The 9,389-nt window shown below is 34.7% G+C and overlaps 2 long non-coding RNA genes across 3 annotated transcripts in view; one reads left to right on the forward strand and one right to left on the reverse strand.

The window, feature by feature from the left end:
* LOC116216931 overlaps positions 1-9,389 on the forward strand; it is a 103,829-nt gene that overhangs the window by 77,886 nt on the left and 16,554 nt on the right. The window lies entirely within an intron of this gene.
* LOC104912166 overlaps positions 1-9,389 on the reverse strand; it is a 90,743-nt gene that overhangs the window by 17,995 nt on the left and 63,359 nt on the right. The window contains exon 2 of the long non-coding RNA XR_794437.2: positions 4,776-4,895. This is a non-coding gene — a long non-coding RNA (uncharacterized LOC104912166). The remainder of the gene's footprint in view (positions 1-4,775; positions 4,896-9,389) is intronic.

A 9,389-nucleotide genomic window follows, 5' to 3' on the forward strand; every position in this document is an offset into this window, starting at 1 on the left:
TAATCTTAGAGGTGGTTGAACCTACCTGTCATGATCAGCGTGCAGATAGATAGAATTTGCTTTATGGAAAGTTTAATTTATTTTATGAAATCTCATTTGTGAAGCTTTAATACTAATGAGCTTTTGATCTTATTCTTCCAAGTACTGCTAACTACATATGAGTATTTTTGCTGTATGCAAGTACAGTGCTATCTAGTTTCACAATAACACCGTAAGTTTGCCTTGTTTACATTTAAGCTTCAAGAATTGTTTGATTATGCCTTTTTAAGAAAATATTTTCTGTGTATAAAAAAAGTGAGGGAAGTTAGAAATATTTGAAAAAATGCCTATTAATAAATATGTCAAACTTTAGAGTGGGAAAGGAAACCTACTGAAGATATCTATTAATGTGATTGCAACTGTAATGTACTTCCGCTAAACTATTGTTCATAAAGAATGGGCATGTACCTCTGAGATCAATTGTGCACCTTGAGGGTACCATGCCCTTTTTAGACTGCTGGATGTTAAAATAGTGGGAATTTTTTAGTTTCTTAGATTTCTTGCGAGTGTTTTCTTGAAGTTGTACAACACAAATTAATCTTTTAAAGAGTATTTTTATAATGTTTTACAATTCAGATCATGCTAGTATTGAAATATTTCTAACTTCTCTTTCATGCTTATCTGGTATTCTAGCATCCAAATTTACATTCTTGTTAAAGTGAGTGTGCAGTACAAAAGTGGGGGAGAAACTACCCTTGAAACAATTTTCTCGTATCTGGTGTTTGGCTTTGTTTCTCATCTTGAAATTAAAAGTGATGTACACAGAATAATTTTTGCCAGTGCAGCTGTTAGATGACCAACAGGGAGAGACTGTGCTCTTATCTGTGGAGCAAAGGTTTACAAAAGTCATTTTGCATATCAAGATTTTCAAATTCTGTCTCTGAAGTGAGAAGTGCATTTGATCAAAAAAGGGGAAACAAACAAAAAGATAGGAAAAGAGAGAAGAGGCATTTGAATCAGTACCGTGTCAATATAGTAGAATAGTCTCCTAAACCTCTTGTCGCTCGTGACAAGGACATCAATAATAGTCATTGTCAACATGCATTAAGTTTAGATTTTCCAGATTTATGTGTCTCAGAATGATTTTTGTTTATATTTTCCCTAGAAATGGAACAGAGCCTAAATTAAACATGTATATAATGCTTGTTTTCCTCCTCAGAGGTCTTAGTACAAAACAAATTTTGTTGCTGATTGTGAGAGATTTTTTGTTTTATGATTTTTTTTTTCTTTTTTCTTCTGCATATTAATCTATATAATAAATTTCAAGGAAAAGGGAATGTTCTATTTGCAAGCAAATGCAAGTATAAAATAACTGGAATTATGCTTTCCTTTCCTCAGAGATTTGTCAAAGTCTTGCTGCTATTCCTTAGTTTACACTTTTCTAAGACCTTACTGGATATTTTCTTTAGAAATTGAGAAATATTCTAATACAAAAAAATAAAATTTATATAAACGATACTATAAAGACTCTAAAGAATTGAGGCCAGATATTAGGTCCAAAGAAAATTCTCATGTTCGTATTTTCTGTTTATGCATGTCTTATATCTAAAGTTCTGTATTAAGTATTTTTTTTCTGTCATTTCACTTACAAAGTAAACTGCATGTTCTAAGATTCAGCTCTGCAAAGTCACTCCGAGTTACAACTCATCCAACAGAGGAGTTCAAATAGCTAAGCAGTTTTATAATTCAAAAAGCCTTTTGGTTCCAATCCTGCAGACCTCTGCAAATTTAACTGTGCAAGCCAGCTTGTAATTAATTACTTAAATGTTCTGTAACTTCACTACAGTCTTGATGCAGTTACACTGAGGAACAACTCCTCTCAGTATCATGCTTATGTGCTCCAAAACAGGGAATATTTAGTCAAAAACGAATTATAGCACAGAGTAGAAATAGATCTATCACATAATCCCATGAGCTAGCTGTCATCTTTTTGCTTTCTACTAGATCTATCAAAAATCATCATTTTTTATTTTTTTTTTTTTATTATAATATCTGCAAAGGTTCAGTTAACAATCCAACAGCTACTAAAACTTGTTGAAGTTATATACCTCTAGCCTGGCTAGAAAAAAGTCTCCTCTAACATCATCATAAATCTGAAATGAGTTTTCAGCAAATCTAGTCTGACCTATTTCAAATGTGAATAGCTGTAAAGTCCGCGTGTGATCTTCATTATGGTTGGGAGATATCTGAGGTACTGTGATCACATTTTTGTGTCCCAGACAAAATCTTCATGCATAGAAAGACATCTCTACTCAATTATATCAATTATTTAATTATTAGTTACGTAATAAATAGAAATTACATGATTTCGGACGTTTTTTGTTGTTGTTGTTTTTGTTTTAGTTTGGTTTTTTTTTTATTTTTTGCCATTTTCTTTTAATGGCTATTGATCAACAAATCTCAATTGAAGTTTTGTTAGTGCAGTGGCTGCAGAGCTCAGAAAATTTCTTTCCCTGGTCTGTGTTGTAAGAGACTCTTCAGGTGGCGAATGTACTCATCATCCTTCTTTTGTCAGTGTTACAGGGACTTCATTACGATGTGCAAGCACTTAAAAGGACAATGCCTACTGAGTGAAAGAGTTGCACAGTTTATAAAAGAAGACATCCTACAGTGTCATTATGAGTTGTCAATGCGATTGTACCTCAGGCCATTCCCACAACATATCTAATTCGCTTCTGCTCTAACCCCTTTCATGCCGAAAAATGGTGGAATTGTGCAGTTTTGTCTTTGAAAGTGACATAGAGCCTGTACAATAGTTTTCTTGCAATATCATACAGCCTATTGAGCTAGACCTACAGAGATTTTTGAAAGAGATAAAATTATGCTGATTGTCACATGAGAGAGTTAAGAGATTATCTTGAATCTCAAAAACTAAACTTTGTCGTACTTTTTTTTTTTCCATTGAAAGATACTCTAAAATCATGCACGAAGTGAACATGAAGGCCACCTGAAAGTGCACCGTATTTTAAAAAATAGTTCAAATTCAAGGATTCTGTGTGAGCATTTCCGGCACTAGAATGCTGGCTGACCCAAATCCACCACAGTTCTTGAATTCTATAAAGGAACTTGCATGCCTCTAGCATTCTAAGGGGCGTAATGCTTTAAATGTGTTTTTGTGTGTGCGAGGAAATTGGAAAGACAATTCGTTCTCTAATTTTGCTTGTAATTAGTAGTAAGCTTATGCTTTTTTCTTAAACTGAAACTGTTCTATCTACACTATGCAGCCCTTTCTCATTCCCAGCATGGACACACGACTTAAACTCATTATTTGGACCATGTGTTAGTGGGAAGGTAGTTTCAAGGTGTCTTAGATGATAGAAGGGTACAGCAGAATCTTGTTAGGCAGAAGTGAAAGATGACACACACGTATATCGTGAATTTATGTGCAGTTGCACTGATCTCATATTTACATATTGCTAAGTGTAGATTTAGGGCCTGATACTCTTCTTGTTATTACAGTTTTGAGGACATGTAGTCTAGAAAATCTGGAATTGATTTACTCGTTTTTCCTTCACCTTCTCCAGTTTAAATATGTAGTTCCTGTGAGTTTCTGAAAGCAAAATTACATTCTCCTCTTGGCTGCCTATTGTAGGCATAATATTCTGAGTGTTTTCACCATATTAATATGTAGCTTATAATTGTTAATATTGCCAGTGATTTACTGATGAGCCTCTTAACTTTAAGCAATGCTGTGACTCAATCCCTTTCCCTGTGGTATTAAGAACTAATTTGACAGTTGCTACAGGCAAAGCTGTGAGATGACTCAGATTGTCAAATGTCCTTTGTCCTCACAAATGCAAAATCCTCCAGCCAAGTTTCAAATGCGATTCCATTTTATTCTAATTTATTGTTCATTTCTCTTCTTGACATAGCAGCTCCCTAACTAGTCCGTACATCATTACTTAAATGCTTGCTCACAAAAGGCTATTGTCAATCGTTGGCACAGAGCATCAAGCAGAAAGAAATTCTGATCAAACATGTTTTGAAAAGTCTGCCACAATAATGGAGAATAGCAGTATCAAACCTGGGGGGAAGGGAAGGGCTAAACAAGACTTATTTGTATCAAGTAGATGAGATTATTTTAAATAGGCCTAAGACTCTGAAAATCCTGTGGAATTAATTCATTTCTAGATACTTCTTAGAAGGTTTTGTTGTTTTTTTTTTTTTAATTTAAATATTGGTGATAATGCAAGTGATGGATAAAATACTAATACCAATGAATACAGCAGAAATGAACCATCAGACCATTTGGACCTTCCTGGGGCTGCAAAGAACCTCGGAGTCAGCCTGAGAAATTCTAAGAAGAAAATTAGAACTGATTGCTCTGTGGGTAAATGCTTCCCAGGTCACCTGTATAATGTACAGAATATTAAATAATGTCATAGTATTTAAAATAGTCATAATTTTTGTATGCATCTTCTTAGCCAAAATCTTGACTTTATTTTAAAATGCTCCCAATAAGAGAATTTTGGTGATTCTTTTAAGAATGTTAGATTTTAATGTATTCTAAAGCACAGTTGAAACATATAATGGAAAAAAGTCTCCTACAGTTCACACAAAGGAAGTGATCAATTTTAAATTCAAAATATTAAAGAAGAATTTTCATTTTGTGTGCCTCAGTGAAAGGAATTAGATTTTGCCTTCTAATCTGAGAGAAATTTAACAGTGTATTGCCTTGAATTTTGCCTGATCTCTGCACTACAGCTGTGCACAAATCAATAACACACTTCACTCACAAGAGTTTCTGTCTTTGTCAGCTCAAAATTCTGGTCACTGAGGGATGTCACGCTGAAGATGAGCTTTTCACATCTTCTCTTTGGATTTCTTTATCATTTCTGGAGGGGCAGGTATTCCAACTGGAAAGAAAATAACAATGGTTATATAATTCTCTGCCAATCCTACCTCACCCCAATTCTCAAAAATAGAGAAATGTTTCCTTACGAACAAGAAAATGCTGCAGTTTCTGAGGAATTTCACAGATAGCATGCATGTGAAGACAACCTGATGGGATGAGTCAGCAAGAACAGCTGATTTTGGGTTTCCACTATATTAAAAAGGATTCCTACTCTAGGAAAGGGGGGGAAACTGATAATTTAATAACTGATCTGCATAAAGAAACAGTATAGTATGTAGTATGGATAGTGTTAACTTTCAGCGGAACATCTCTAACTTCTAATTGCTTCCCTGTGAAATCACTTCTTAAGTAACCTTAAAGTAATTCCCAATGGATTTTTTATAAGGAGAAGAAAAAAATAAAAAAAACACACCCTCCATTGTGTGAAACTTAAATATTCCTATGGTTCACCATTTGGCTTTATAAATAGACTTATTTCCTGAACTGAGAGCTTGAAATAATATCACTGAGCATGGGTAAACAAAATTATGTAAAATATGTGACTATTTTTGAGATGAGTAGTTGTTGCTTAATTTAATAATTCCTTGGACTACTGCAAGTCCAATGATACTAGCATTAAAACCTAAATTAGTGGCATAACTTACCTTGTGCTTGTCCTCTGTCTACAGAATATATTGAGTAGTTAGGCTTGTTGATAGGTTTAGATGTGATTTCGAAGTACCTTTCTTCCCCACATAGAGAGACTGAATTGAGTCCTGAATGCAGTTCAGAGATCATAAGCTAGATTGGTAATGGTGATAAGCATGAAATTAACATGTAGTATATATTAACAGTGGGCAAAATTGAGCAGCATCAGCTAAAAAGGGAGAAAATGCCAGTAGTAAGTGATGTATCAGTCTGGTTTATATTGGATAAGAAAATTGCTGGTAGCTTTATTCTATTGGAAAAATTAAGTAACAATCTGTTTTTTTCTTTTAAAGTACAGATTGCTCTTGAGTTAACAAACTGTAAAACTGATTCAGTGTTTCAGAAGTAGATAACCATTGTTTTATTCTTTTTCCATTTTTGTCTTGGTGATTACATGAAGCACTACTGTATCATAAACTAAGGTCTTTAAAAGTGAGCTTGAGACAATAAAAAGTAAAGCCTTAAGACATTTTTTGTGGGATTGAAAGATTGATTCACTTTTAGTTCATCTTTACTTGATTGTATTGGCAAGGTCAATATTTAAGTCATTCTTTCTTTTCATACAATTTTAATAACTGACTGTGGGAAAGATTTCTTTCGTTATGCCTCTAGCAGAGAATAAACTGAGACATAGAAGTAAACCTTTTTGTAAAATGATAATCCTTAAACAGCTATAGTTAGCTTCCAGGCTGGGGAAGTCATACAAGGAACAATTAATGATTTATAATACCACCAAACGCATATTTATTGCTGTATTTATCTTCTGCCTTGGCTAGTTCTTTTTGTTAGTATGTCTGTTTGTTTTTTCCAAAGGGAATCAAAAAGCCATGAGAACCCTTTTAAAAAGAAATGAAACTCTTTAAATTGTGATTAAAAACATTCCTGGACTAGATAAGGTTGTAGAATGGTCTCATAAACTATACTAAGTTACCTAGAAAGCTTCAAAACTGCTGTCTGTGTAGGTAAAAATCAGTAAGTCAAGCACTTACTGTAGTATCCTACTGCTATTAAGTGCGTATTTGTACTGGAAATCTTGCGAAAACTTAAGTAGTGAAAAAATAACCAGTTTCATAGGCATTACCCATGTTGTCTTTCCTATAGTTTGTCATTCCTCCCATATCCTTTGAGGTTCTTCCTTCTGGAGTCAGAAAACTAGAAATCTCACTCAGGAGCCTGAGTGCTGCCCTTCATAGCGCAGAAACAAAGTCCCATCAAGATCTAAATCACCCTTAAAAGGAAAGATTTGGCAAAACTCTGAATTCTGCTAAAGAACAAGACACTCAGCAAATAGTCGGACTGAAGCATCACTGCTAGCTAGCAGCTGTATTTACTGTTTGCAGAATAAGGGGATTTATTTAGCACGTGTTCTTTACTTCCTAGAAAAAGAGAGAAGGCAGCATTTCTGTTAACACCCACTCTTCCCTGTCTTAATTGTAGGTACTCTTAAAAATAAATAAATAATTCCCAAACTGATTGACTTTCATCAAGAGCTCTCTCTGTGTCACAGAAATAGATTTCATTCGTTTTGACAGCTTGGTTTGATGCTAAGCTTGTATCAGAAACCTACCAAAAGGAAAAAAAGACTGCTGAGTTGAACATAATGGTGATATTTGGGGTTTCTGCTGTGCGTGTCTCTGTGGTGGATGTGATTTCCTCTGTTTGGACCCCAAGAAGCTTGTACAGCAGCTCATTTAAAGTTCATGCCTCCAAAAGGAAAATAGTGGAAATATGAAAAGAGAAATGATCAACTGCACTTTTATTTTGAGCAGCTCTCCTACCGGCTGGGAGCTCTGCAGGGGAACAGGAGATGGGAAATCTGAGTTGCCCTTAAAACAGAATATATATATATATATTTTTAAACCTAGCATACATGAAGCACTTTACTATTGCTATCTGTAAATGGCTGAAAGACAGCAGGTGAAAAATATCAGAAAGTGTCCGGCTCTTGTAAATTTCTTCCCTCTTCAATTTTCCCATGCTCATGCTCTTGTTGTCCTTTCCTATCTGCTTAGCATGAATAACTTATCCTTCTTCTGAGAATCTTTTTGTTCCTGAAGCAGTTTGGATCAAGGATGTAATTGAAACAATACTCTGACAAAGTAGTTTTGTACTGCCCACTCTGGAAGCCTGGTCCCAGACTTGTGAGCAAATACCTATTTCTGTATAATTTTCCACTCCTATTTTATTGTTTAAAAAAATAAAAATCCATAGGAACAGCCCATTTCCCATATTTTCCTCTTTGCAGTTGATCAACAGTATCTAATAGTGCAAACCTGGATAAAGAAATATTGTCTCCTTCATGTATGTGAATAGATTATTAATATAAAAAAATGGAGGAAGGCTGTAGTCTTAGAATCTGTTTCTTTTTCCCTAATGTCTATTTAACAGCGAATTCACAGCCATAGCCAACAAATCTTGTATATGTATGTAGTCTTCCTGTGCGTGCCATTTGTTTGCTGGTGTTACGATGATGTCTCCTTAGTGTGTGATGCTGACAGGTAACCAACTCCTGGTGGTGAGGGAGCACTGGGAGCATTGCAACCAGCTGATAAAATCCACTTGTGCTTTCCACTCCTCCCACCGTCATTAAACAATTCTGCTTGGAAAACAGAAGAACAAAAACTTCAGCAGCAGCATAAACTATGGCTTTTATGAAACTGTAGCAACATCTTAAAACTTCACAATTTATTCATGTCTTTTGGGTAATGCTTATACCAGAGTTTCCTTGCAATTTTTGCCGAAGAAGCAAAACCAAGTTCTACTTTTATCCTTAGCCATGAATTTTTCAGAGTTTAATTTAGGCTTGGAAGGGAACTTCTGTTAAATCTAAGAGTTCAGTAGGTGATGTGTGCAAACCTGTTCAATAACACCTTTTTAAATGCTGTGAATATTTTTTTCTCATATATGCAGATGTCAGTGGGCTTCAATTAGTATGGAGAGACACAAATGATTATAGAAGAATACTTTCAAAATGCTGCTATCTGATACAAATATCTTGAATTATAAACAGCAAAATTAAGCTTGGTGCTAGTCATATGTTCCTCCCACTTGGCAAAAATAGAAAATGGCTAGTCAGCTTTCCCTTTGTTTACATAGTTTTGAGTTTTTAATTAACATAATCTGCTTATTGCAATGTAGCTGCTAATTGCAGCCAGTTGAAGGAGAGGGGTGCAAATTGCTGTGTTTGTGTGTCAGAAAGAGGAGCCAAATAATTAGAGAAACAGTTTCCCATATAGAAAATGATAATATTTTCTTTCTTTACATGAAAATGTAAATAAATCTGTGACCAACTGTTCAGACAACATTTAAAAAGCACTGTAGCAAAGCAGAGAACACATTGAAATAGATTCATTTTCCATCAATTTGCCCAACGCATTCTTATTGTTAAAGACAACGAAGCTTGGATTAAGAATGTAACGCTCAGTTCTGAGAATTTGGGAGGATGTCCGTGAGGCCTTGCAGTACCACACTGAAACATAGGTACAAAGGTGTGGCAGTATTAACTCTGAACTCTCAGTGTCTGAGACCATTGCTGGAGTTTCTCTGAGTCCTCTTATGAATGAGTATGAGTGTATGTGAGCACTCCAGGACTGTCTTAGAGTCTTCACTGTTTGTGACTAAAATGATAACTGCTTAGGTGCTGAGTATTTCTATTTATTTTCTCCCAAACTGGAACAATGTTAGCTAAGAAAAACTCCAAAACAATGATTCTGGCAAATATTCAGATTATATATATATACATTATATACAATATATATATACATATATATATATATATATATATGTATGTATGTATATGTATATATAT

This window comes from Meleagris gallopavo, chromosome 9 (genome assembly GCF_000146605.3).
Source record: "Meleagris gallopavo isolate NT-WF06-2002-E0010 breed Aviagen turkey brand Nicholas breeding stock chromosome 9, Turkey_5.1, whole genome shotgun sequence".
Lineage (NCBI taxonomy): Eukaryota > Metazoa > Chordata > Aves > Galliformes > Phasianidae > Meleagris > Meleagris gallopavo.